At 40.3% G+C, this 12,597-nt stretch overlaps 2 long non-coding RNA genes across 2 annotated transcripts; one reads left to right on the forward strand and one right to left on the reverse strand.

The window, feature by feature from the left end:
- The first annotated feature begins 382 nt into the window (after positions 1-382).
- Positions 383-1,608, forward strand: LOC106599608 (uncharacterized). The gene is made up of 2 exons (XR_001327512.3): positions 383-628; positions 1,079-1,608. It is a non-coding gene; the product is annotated as an uncharacterized LOC106599608 (long non-coding RNA).
- A 796-nt stretch (positions 1,609-2,404) lies between these two features.
- Positions 2,405-4,247, reverse strand: LOC123741622 (uncharacterized). The gene is made up of 2 exons (XR_006769094.2): positions 3,754-4,247; positions 2,405-2,927 (listed from the first exon to the last, which is right to left on the reverse strand). It is a non-coding gene; the product is annotated as an uncharacterized LOC123741622 (long non-coding RNA).
- Positions 4,248-12,597: the final 8,350 nt, after the last annotated feature.

A 12,597-nucleotide genomic window follows, 5' to 3' on the forward strand; every position in this document is an offset into this window, starting at 1 on the left:
CTTGGTGGTGTTAGTGCTGAGTAGTCCACTAATGCATTTTGCTATTCAGCAAGCTAATGTAAGAAAACAAACATATACACATGAGTAATGATGACAGATAGAATACATGAAGGGATATTTTCATAGAAATGTCATCCATTGAATCCAATGCCTTATTTAAAGCCTTTATCAAATCATGTATCATAGATAGCCATATAGTCTGTCAGGCTGTCAACATCATGTTCTGCTGAGGGCTTGCAACCGATTTCGACACACAGGGTTTTTCAAATGACACATACAGTGACACTTTGCTGACCTCTTAACGCCACACAGGCTTTTACCCACAAACTTGTTATGGACATGTTATATAAAACTACATAGTGTTATCTATCAAAACGACTTTCAATTCCCAAAGGCCAGGCTTTGAATAAGACTAAGGAGACAGCTGCAGGAAGACAATCAGGCACTATAGAGGCCTAGCATTTGCGTCACAAATCACCTAGCAACCGTACCAGCGCCATGTTGAAAGTCCTCCAATCGTACACATGGCTGGCTGCATTTTGCTACCACCTGAAACTTCAGGAAGATTGCCCATTATTTCGTTTTTGTAAGGACCCAGAAAACGGAGGCAGTGGGAGAACTTATTCAAGTAAATACATATATTTTGACAATGATCAAAAGCCGTGTATTATTGGTTTGCTACAGAAACTTTTTGTGCAGGCTAACTCGACTGAGCTGCTAACTTTACATAATGTATAGCTAGCTAAGTCAATTAAATATCACCAGTTAGCTAATTTCATGTTAGCTAGCTATCTTGATGTATTTATCGTTGTAACTCTAAATGCATTTGTAGCTAGGTAGTTAGCTAGCTAACAGCCATGGAAGAGGGTGAAAGGATTAGCTAGCAGTTCCAGCTGTCAGAGAAGGGAGAGTAGGCTACTCAGGATAGAGCATGTACCTTTGTGGGAGGACATTATGAAAATATTCTCCAGTTCCAGTCCCTAGCGAGAAAAGCTGAGGACAGAGAGATATAGCAACATAATATTCACGACTGTATAATTTGAGTGTAAGGTTTCTTTTTGACGTTTTCTGTCCTCAGATACAGAGAGCTGTGAAACCCTGTCTGCAGATGAAGAGGTCCCAATGAATGTCCCAAGAGAATGATTGTATACCATGGATTATATGTGTACCTATATTAGCACATACAGTTTAAAAGTCACACAATGTATAAACCTATTACAACTGGAACAGGCCAACCCTGGTGGGTGTGCACGCTTCTGTTTCAGCCCAGCATTAACACACCTGATTCAATGTATCAAACCCAATTAGTTAATAATCAAGTGTGCTATTGCTGGGCTGGAATGGAAGTCTACTCACCCAGTAGATCAGGGATCAGTGGAGTGAGGTTGGCCACCTCTGGTATTGACTTTTTTATTTTTTCACTTGAAATTATTATTTAGTAATAACCTACTTGTTACTAAAATGTCTAAACTTTACATATGAATTAGCTTACTTGTACACTTTTAAATGATATGAAAGTGTTGATTCTTTGAAGTTAAGTATTTAAACTAGTTTCGATGTTGATTAATAACATCACAATCTTGCAATAAAGAGAGGAAGGGAATCGGTCTCCAATGTCTGTTTCTGTGTTGTATTCTCAAATGAACATTACCTTGTCATAAGCTCTCCAATTAGTTTTATTTGATTGTCATAATTTTTTCAGGATATCAGCCATGTGAACCCATTTTGCAGCTGATAACGGAATGCAATGCCAATGCAGCCATAGGCCTACAGCAATGGTTCACAACTCTAGTCCTTGAGTACCCCCCAACAGCACATTTTTTTCTGTAGCCCCGGAAAAACATACCTGATTCAACTCAGAGGGCCTGATGATTAGTTGACAAGTTAAATCAGGTGTGTTTGTCCGGGGCTACAATAAAACTGTACTGTTGGGGGTACTAGGGGACCGGAGTTGGGAACCACTGCCCTACAGTATGATGGCATTAACCTTATGGGAATTTGCAATGCACCCCTTGACATTGTGCATTTGAAGTAGAGAATAGCTTAACTCACATTGTTTAGCTATATGTTCTCAATATAAAAACAATACCAGTAGACAATGTGAGGCTAATCATTATACTAGATTTGGTACATGCCTTGTGCTCACATGAAATTGTTTAGTGCAAATCCAACCCTTGTAATCTAGGTGGTGAAATGTCTGGAAGTAGGAGATGATTGGATCCTTCTCTTCAAACATACAACTACTACCACCAAGTTCAATGCCAGATACTTTTCTCCCAGAAGGTCTGAGTGTCACTTGGAGGCGCTACTGTGATAATGAAGATGGTTTGCCTAAGACTACCACAACAATTACATTGTCTATGCTAAATGTGTTTAAATTGTAAAATAAAAAAAATAGTTGGGCTATAAGAAATACTTTTTTATTCAATGGGGCTAGGCAAAGCAGAGATTTTTTATTTCACCCATACAATAGCCTATTATTAAAGTACAGTATGTTTACAATATCATAAGCAATAGTATTTTACACGTTCCAAATATTTTTTTTATATTCCTATGGTTTAAGGGGGCACTTTTGTCATGACGACAAGGTGAAAGGTTGCTAGATCGAATCCCCAAGCTGACAAGGTAAAAATATGTCGTTCTGCCCCTGAACAAGGCAGTTCCTAGGCCGTCAGTGTAAATAAGACTTTGTTCTTAACTGGCTTGCCTAGTTAAAAAAGGTGCTCTACTCAAATGGCACAACAGAATCATTCAGATTGACCAAAGCACAGCATATGACTACCATCTCATATAACAGAGATGTCTGTTTAAATATCTGGAAAAGGACAAAGTAGTAGAAGTAGAAACTCATGCTGCTGCAGCATTGCTCATCTTCACAGTGGGAATCCAGTTGACATGGGTGTCTTGATAGAGGTCAGCTAGTGAACCTACAGTACATAAACAAATGTTAGATGTTAGAATAGCACTTCTTTGGGTCACCTATACCATCAGGGCTCTTAAATTGTTTGGTTGTGTTTAATTCATTCAGGGGTTTTAGTGTCATATAAAGATGACATCTATTGTTGGGCTGAAACACAATAGTCAACACAGCATGTTGTCCTATCCCATTGAGGCCTTTGTCCTATGCTGTAATGTACATACATTTTCCCTCCTATGAATAAAGTTCTCAGCAAATTATCAATGGGTTATCATGTGAATATATAATCACCAATGGAGTTGTTTTGGACAATGTCCTCCAGGCGATATGGACGTCATATTGAATAATTTGCTTCTCCCCTTTTCATGGTCATGGGTAGAAGGGATCCAGCATTTGTCAAATTAAATGGTTGCATTCAAGACAACTTCGTTTTTATTGATATGTTGTCAGATTCAGTAGAGTAAAGTGCAGTAGAATTGCATCACGCTTATCAAAGACCACATTTTCCCTGTGCAAAGGAAATATATTTATCTGATATAGCCTATGCCACTACGCGCTTATTAATAGCCTAAATTATCACTATCCAATCTACTCATCACATTAGGAACAGTAGGCTTACATTAGTCTGCAAATGCAATGATATAGCCATGCAATCATTTGTTATAAAGGTGCCTTTTTATGGTGAAAAAAATGCTTCCCTAAAACTTGAAACTCACTCAACACACGCTAGACTACAAGCTATCTAGCTAGCTAATTTTGGCTAATTTAGTGTTGCTGTTAACGCCTGGTTAGCATAACAGTTAAACTAAACTCGAAATCGATCAGACTTGATTTACCAGTGATGAAATGATCTTAGCAGACCCTGACAGCTGTCTGGGTTCAGGTCTTGATGGGCAAAAAGGTTTCTTCGCGTTTCTGACAGTTCTTGAGTCTTATCTCACTGGCGTTTCATGATTGCGGGGAATCTGTAAACATATTTTCCCCGTTGTCTTTACTGCCTTGTTAGAGCAGCGAAATAATCCACAGAAAATGACCGTGGAGATGAATCAATTTAGGCACTGTTATCATGCAATTTGGGGTAGCAACTCGGCTGTTGTTGTCGGAAGAATTAATGCGGTGGTCTTTGAACATGGTTGCCAGGAGGCGTCGTACGTCAACGTTATCTATTTGATTAACAAAGGTCTTGATCAAGAAAGAAATAGCCGCTCTAGAAATAAAAAATCACCAAGAAATAACCTCTCTACTCCACCAACAATGCAATAGGCATATGGGTATGGTTGCAAAAGTGTATTGTAAAATTAAATTATCCACGGTATGTCTGATGATTCGAAAGCAGGTAAGTACTATACCATAACTCTACCATTCACAATGTTTTAGTTTATTGTCAAGGTGTACAACATTGGCAGTTTAGAGCTGAATTGCAGTGTACAGTCCACATAAATAAATAACTAATTAAATAAACAACTTAATAATGTAAAAGTGTGTGATAAATGTCTGTGTGGAGTCAGGGATCATCAGTCGGTCACAGCCAGGTGAAAGCCTCAGGAGCCTTGGTCAGGGACAGGGCCAGACCAGCTGGACTGGTCTGCAGCACATTGGGTTGTAAACATTATTCATTGTTTTTGTTTATAGTTTGTTCCCATCAAAATTGTCTGTTCCCCGGATGTGTCTTCTCCCCATGTACAGTATTGAAAGCACAATAGATTCTAGAGGACCAAACTCAATTGTGCTGGACCAAGCTGAAAAAGTCCATAATTAACTTTCAATGGGGACAACCTGGAAATAATGCCCATTCTTCCGGTAGAATACTGAATGCTGATGTGTCATAACAAATGTATCATCCAGAAATAAAAGTTGTGGGAAGTGGAAAGGTTCATCTTAAAATGACAAGTTTTAAAGGGAACCTTTTTTTCTCACAGAATTTGTGTACTTGAAGTTTCGATTCAGGTATTTCATATAATAAAAGAGAAACTTGAAAAAAAAGGAACTGACGTATGGGCTGTTTTTCTTATAAGATTTCAGCGCTAATATTTCATCTTTATTTAATCTTGTCTTTTCTGCTATACAACGGTATAATGTCAGCTATGCTATGCATTCACTTGTAAATGTTGCCCTTTTCTAGGCCTGGCTAGTTTGTATTTTATATGTAACTGCGTGCAGGCCTACAACACTTCTGAGGAAGAAAATAAAATTGTTGTTAGGTGAGAAAAGAGTCAAATTATATATTTGATTGGAAAATGGAATGAATAGAAGGTTTAATGCCTACGTCACTATATCAGAATATGCTAATTCGTCTAGAAGGGACATGCTCTCTCAATGACAAATTGCAGTGTGATGGGCTTAGGCTAGCATCCACAAAGGTAAATTACCCACTGATTTTTGTGGCACATGGGAGCTCATGCATCAATGATTGAATCTTACATCACAGATTGATAACAGAACACACTGAGACTCTAACAATACGTGATGACTTGGAAGAGAACGTAATGTTAGCTAGCTGACATCAATTGTTCTGTCATTAACCTAGCCACCGTTTCTGTACTTCTGAATTACGTTGTTCACTCTCTTCATCTGTTGATAAATATCACCATAACACGTGATGTTCTTCCACACAGGCTGCTTTCTTTGTTTTTTGTTGTTCCATAAGCAGTCTATAATGTTGGTTTGGCCATGACATTCATTGACTTTCATCTGCAAAATGTTAGATTATTTTTGTGCTCTGAATGAATACATCTCACCTATGTACTGATTCCAATTCAAGATGTCTCTTTTTTTCTCTCATGCTAAGCAATCTCCATTGATCTATCCAGCTATGTAGGTTGAACTGAGAATGGGCAATGAAATGAATTAAATGTTTAAATGTTTGTAAAAAAAAAATATTATATACAGTCCCAGACAAATGTTTGGACACACCTACTCATTCAAGGGTTTTTCTTTATTTTTACAATTTTCTACATTGTAGAATAATAATGAATATTTACAAATTATGAAATAACACATTGAATCACGTAGTAACTAAAAAAAAGTGTGAAACAAATCAAAATATATTTTATATTTCAGATTCTTCAAAGTAGCCACCCTTTGCCTTGATGACAGCGTGCACACTCTTGGCATTCTCTCAACCAGCTTCACCTGGAATGCTTTCCCAACAGTCTTGAAGGAGTTCCCACATATGCTGAGCACTTGTTGGCTGCTTTTCCTTCACTCTGCGGTCCAACTCATCCCAAACCATCTCAATTAGGTTGAGGTCGGGTGATTGTGGGGGCCAGGTCATCTGATGCAGCACTCCGTCACTCTCCTTCTAGGTCAAATAGCCCTTACACAGCCTGGAGGTGTGTTGGGTCATTGTCCTGTTGAAAAACAAATGATAGCCCTACTAAGCGCAAACCAGATGGGATGGTGTATCGCTTCAGAATGCTGTGGTAGCCATGCTGGTTAAGTGTGCCTTGAATTCGAAATAAATCCCTGACAGTGTCACCAGCAAAGCACCCCCAAACCATCACACCACCTCCTCCATGCTTCAAGGTGGGAACCACACATCTGGAGATAATCCATTCACCTACTCTGCATCTCTCAAAGATGTGGTTGGAACCAAAAAATCTCTCATTTGGACTCATCAGAACAAAGGACAGATTTCCACCACTACTCCACCGGATCCCCGCCGTAAGCTCTGGACCTTGGCACAGGATCACCGCTGCTACCGAGTGGCTATAGTGGCTAATGCCCCTGCCCCGAAGCTAGCACCAGTTAGCCGTGAGCCAGGCGCATCTTCCGGCTAGCAAACTAAATTACTACAACTACAATACCTCTTTCGCCATCTGGCTTGGATCCTTTGTCGACACGGCGCCCCGCCGCACCACCACGACCGGTCTGCCGACGAATACTCCATCCGCTGTGCCTTCAACCGGCCTCTGTCGGACGTCGGAGCAGACGCTTCTACTAGCCCCGGGCTACTAACTTTAAACGCCGTGTCGCACGCGTGCTAGCGTAGTAGCGACAACTCCGCGGCTTCCCTGTTCCATCTATTGCTGCCCCCTGGACCCTATGATCACTTGGCTACATAGCTGATGCCTGCTGGACTGCCCATTAATCACGGTACTCAATTCTGTTTATTTTTTGTTTATCTGGCGGCCCCAGCCGCGAACTCAGGCTCTGTGTGAAGTTAACCGACCCTCTCTGCCCAGTCATCGCCATTTTACCTGTTGATCAGCTGTTGTCAAACCCGTTATTGTCTAGCTAGCTCTCCCAATAAACACCTGTGATTACTTTATGCCTCGCTGTATGTCTCTCTCAAATGTCAATATGCCGTGTATACTGTTGTTTAGGTTAGTTATCATTGATTTAGTTTACAATGGAGCCCCTAGTTCCACTCATCATACCTTTGATACCTCCTTTGTCCCACCTCCCACACATGCGGTGACCTCACCCATTATAACCAGCATGTCCAGAGATACAACCTCTCTTATCATCACTCAGTGCCTGGGCTTACCTCCGCTGTACCCGCACCCCACCATAACCCTGTCTGCGCATTATGCCCTGAATCTATTCTACCACTCCCAGAAATCTGCTCCTTTTATTCTTTGTCCCCAACGCTCTAGGCGACCAGTTTTGATAGCCTTTAGCCGTACCCTCCTCTGTTCCTCGGGTGATGTGGAGGTAAACCCAGGCCCTGCGTGTCCCCAGGCACCCTCATTTGTTGACTTCTGTGACCGAAAAAGCCTTGGTTTCATGCATGTCAACATCAGAAGCCTCCTCCCTAAGTTTGTTTTACTCGAACTTCTAATTAAAAAAATGAATCTCTCCAGAAACAAGTCTCTCACTGTTGCCGCCTGCTATCGACCCCCCTCCGCTCCCAGCTGTGCCCTGGACACCATTTGTGAATTGATCGCCCCCCATCTAGCCTCAGAGTTCGTTCTGTTAGGTGCATTCATATTCCTGTCCCTTCTAAGTAGACTATATCCATGAATGTTTATTTGCCCATCATTTACAGAGGCATCCAAATGCGTTTCGGGACAAAGCTAAAATATGAAAATGATTTATGTTGACCAAGTTATTAAAAAATGAATGTATTTTGTTAGGAAAGCTACATAGTACATTAACATGAGCTATATGCAACCCTTTCCTTGTCCAGTAAAGATCAATAGAGCATGTCTTTGTCATAGTTGAAGTTGTCATGATACACTACAACACACAAACTCAGATTTGAACATGAGATTAAAATAGCCAGGGAGTTACTCTAGAGTCCAGATACAGTTGCCCATTGATGTAAAGTTTATCCAGCACCAAGGAGACTCGTTAATTCTTCATGATCGAATACAGAGTTTTTTCTCCTTTCATTGATGTCCGTAGGGAAGAGATCATTCATTCCAAAATCAGTGTTTCTGAGTTCTCTGCCCCTGCTCTTTGCCATTTCCTTTTGCTTAAAATGTTCAGAACATGCAATAATAGCCTGTGGCCTATTCCCAGAGGCCTTACCCATTCTATAGACTCTAAAGTGACATAACGCACGACATCTGTGGGCAGTTTCAGTTGAATTGACATAAAGTCTCGGAGAGTGCCCTCACAGCTTCTGCTGTTGTCATTCTCCGGTATCCCTGAAAGGATTAGATTGTCCCGCATTGATTGACACTGTACATCAAGCAAGGTTTCTTTAAGTTGTTCTCCCTTTGCACCACCTCCACCTTACCATGAATAGAGTCTACAGTACTTAGATCATCAATCTGACATTGGCTGAATTCTAGACTGGTACATAATGCATTGATGTCCTCTCGTAGTATATCCAAGATTTCAAGTTTGGCAAGCCTTTCATTGATGGATTTCAACAAGTCAACACCCATATCTGTAAACCTCTCCCCACTCTCCACACCTCTCGCCCTCTTGCTTGGGGATGTTATCGCAGGTGTAGCGAAATGCTTATTTCTCTAGCAATGGCACTTCTAATTGGCTCATTTGACTTCTCTCCGCCATAAGTCTTTTCTTAGCCATTGTTGTAAGGAATATGTTTTCAATCAACTAGCTGGTTAAATTAAAGGTAAGAAAATGTCTATGCCTACTTTGCACCTAATCATTCAAAGTTACCATCGTCGGGGGAACCGTGAGTTATTTAAGATACTCTTCAAAGAGGTAGGGTTTCAGACGTTTTTGAAAGTCGGGCAGGGAATCCTCTGTCCTGACAAGGGGGAAGCTTGTTCCACCATTGGAGTGCCAGGACAGAGAAGAGCTTTGACTGGGCTGAGTAGGAGATGCCCTCGAGTAGGGGTGGGAGGGCCAAGAGACCAGAGGTGGCGGAATGGAGTGCTCGGGTTGGGATGTAGGGTTTGAGCATAGCCTGAAGGTAAGGAGGAGCAGTTCTCCTTGCTGCTCCGTAGGAAAGTGTAACAGTATTGTATGTACAGTGCATTCGGAAAGTATTCAGACCAGTTCCCTTTTTCCACATTTTGTTACGTTACAGCTGTATTCTAAAATGGATTAAATTAATTGTTCCCTCATCAATCTACACACAATACCCCATCATGACAAAGTGTAAACAGGTTTTTAGAAATATTTTCAAATGTATTAAAACTACAAAACAGAAATACCTTATTTACAGTTGAAGTCGGAAGTTTACATACACTTAGGTTGGAGTCATTAAAACTAGTTTTTCAACCACTCCACAAATTTCTTGTTAACAAACTATAGTTTTGGCAAGTTAGATACGACATCCACTTTGTGTAAGACACAAGTCATTTTTCCAACAATTGTTTACAGACAGATTATTTCACTTTTCACTTATTATTTCACTTTCACTGTATCACAATTCCAGTGGGTTAGAAGTTGACATACACTAAGTTGACTGTGCCTTTAAACAGCTTGGAACATTCCAGAAAATGATGTCATGGCTTTAGAAGCTTCTGATAGGCTAATTGACATCATTTGAGTCAATTGGATGTGTACCTGTGGATGTATTTCAAGGCCTACCTTCAAAGTCAGTGCCTCTTTGCTTGACATCATGGGAAACTCAAAAGAAATCAGCACAGACCTAAGAAAAAATTGTAGACCTCCACAAGTCTGGTTCATCCTTGGGAGCATTTTCCAAACGCCTGAAGGTACCACATTCATCTGTACAAACAATAGTACGCAAGTATAAACATCATGGGACCACGCAGCCGTCATACCGCTCAGGAAGGAGACGCCTTCTGTCTCCTAGAGATGAACGTACTTTGGTGCAAAAAGTGCAAATCAATCCCAGAACAACAGCAAAGGACCTTGAGAAGGTGCTGGAGGAAACAGGTACAAAAGTATCTATATTCACAGGTAAAACGAGTCCTATATCGACATAACCTGAAAGGCAGCTCAGCAAGGAAGAAGCCACTGCTCCAAAACCGCCATAAAAAAAGCCAGAATACGGTTTGCAACTGCACATGGGGACAAAGATCGTACTTTTTGGAGAAATGTTCTCTGGTCTGATGAAACAAAAATTGAACTGTTTGGCCATAATGACCATCGTTATGTTTGGAGGAAAAAGGGGGAGGCTTGCAAGCCAAAGAACACCATCCCAACCGTGAAGCACGGGGGTGGCAGCATCATGTTGTGGTGGTGCTTTGCTGCAGGACGGACTGGTGCACTTCACAAAAAAAGATGGCATCATGAGGATGTAAAATTATGTGGATATATTGAAGCAACATCTCAAGACATCCGTCAGGAAGTTAAAGCTTGGTCGCAAATGGGTCTTCCAAATGGACAATGACCCCAAGCATACTTGCAAAGTTGTGGCAAAAATGGCTTAAGGACAACAAAGTCAAGATATTGGAGTGGCCATCACAAAGCCCTGACCTCAATCCTATAGAAAATTTGTGGGCAGAACTGAAAAAGCGTGTGCAAGCAAGGAGCTCTAAAAACCTGACTCAGTTACACCAGCTCTGTCAGGAGAAATGGGCCAAAATTCAACCAACTTATTGTGGGAAGCTTGTGGAATGCTACCTGAAATGTTTGACCCAAGTTAAACAATTTGAAGGCAATGCTACCAAATACTAATTGAGTGTATGTACACTTCTGACCCACTGGGAATGTAATGAAAGAAATAAAAGCTGAAATAAATAATTCTCTCTGCTATTATTCTGACATTTCACATTCTTAAAATAAAGTGGTGATTCTAACTGACCTAAGACAGGGAATTTTTACTAGGATTAAATGTCAGGAATTGTGAAAAACTGAGTTTAAATGTATTTGGCTAAGGTGTATGTAAACTTCCGGGAAGTCGGAAGTTTACATACACTTAGGTTGGAGTCATTAAAACTAGTTTTTCAACCACTCCACAAATTTCTTGTTAACAAACTATAGTTTTGGCAAGTCGGTTAGGACATCTACTTTGTGCATGACACAACCAATTTTTCCAACAATTGTTAACAGACAGATTATTTCACTTATAATTCACTGTATCACAATTCCAGTGGGTCAGAAGTTTACATACACTCAATTAGTATTTGGTAGCATTGCCTTTAAATTGTTTAACTTGGGTCAAACATTTCTGTTAGCCTTCCACAAGCTTCCCACAATAATTTGGGTGAATTTTGGCCCATTCCTCCTCCTCTATCAACCTTGTTTTTTCCCGAGTTCACACTTGTTTTGAAAGCACAATAAATCCAGAGAATACCAGACTTTGATGGCAAAATTTGCCCACGAAGGACCGCTGCGCCACCTTCCTGTTCAAGTGAGCACAGCACAAGGTGATTCCAAAAATGTTTTGTATGCTGCTGCATAAATGATGTAATATGCCAGGGAGATATGTATATTGTAGCTAAGAAAGTAATACTAAGTGTATGTTGTGAAGTAAGATGTTAGTAGCCCATGTGCCTCACCTTAATAATTTGGTCTATTTACCCCTCTTAATTTCACCTACTGTTCTGACTTGGTGGTGCACATTTAGCCTATAACCTGTTTTAGAGAAATGTAATAATCGAATATTGTAAGAGCTTTCATTGTCTGCTTATATGCCCCCTTTATTTATCCTATGGTTCTGATTTTGTGTACAGGGAGAACACTGTAAGAACGGCCCATGTTCTGAATTTTGTCGCTGTACATTTCAAAAGTGCTAAACAAGTAGTTATATTGACTACGTCCATCCTAGCTCGCTCATTAATGTTTTAATTTAAATGACGTATTGCCTCTTTTCCGCTTGTCGTCCCCTTATGCAATAGTTTGTACATCTCAATTGTCATTAGAAACCACATTTGTTTAAGCAAGTCAGCCATATAAGCTATATTTTTTTTAAAGGCAGTAAATGAGGCTGAATGAACTGTTTCGCTGTCAGACAAGGCTCCGCTGATAGCCAGGTGTAGCAGTGGTAAGATGTTGGGACTGCTGTTGGGACAGCTTTATGTAGGCCCTAACAGTTTGTGGGAACCGTTTGTCACCGTTATAGTGTAATTAATGTATTATTTCGTGTTGTGTTGTGTAGTGTAGTGGCTTTGCTGGCATGCATCTTACCTTTTTTTTTTTTTGCCCCACAAAGATTTACATGCTAAAATCGCCACTGCAGCTTTGGCAGAGCGGAGAGCCTCTTTTTTTTTTTTTATATTTTATTTTTGCATTTTCCAATTAAGAACATTCAAAACAAAAGTGAAAATATGTTAGACAACAAAGGACAAAGTGACGGTAACAGACGAGCGTAATAAAAAATAAAAATTATATATACGGGCATA

The sequence above is a fragment of the Salmo salar genome, chromosome 03 (assembly GCF_965601325.2).
Source record: "Salmo salar chromosome 03, fSalSal1, whole genome shotgun sequence".
Lineage (NCBI taxonomy): Eukaryota > Metazoa > Chordata > Actinopteri > Salmoniformes > Salmonidae > Salmo > Salmo salar.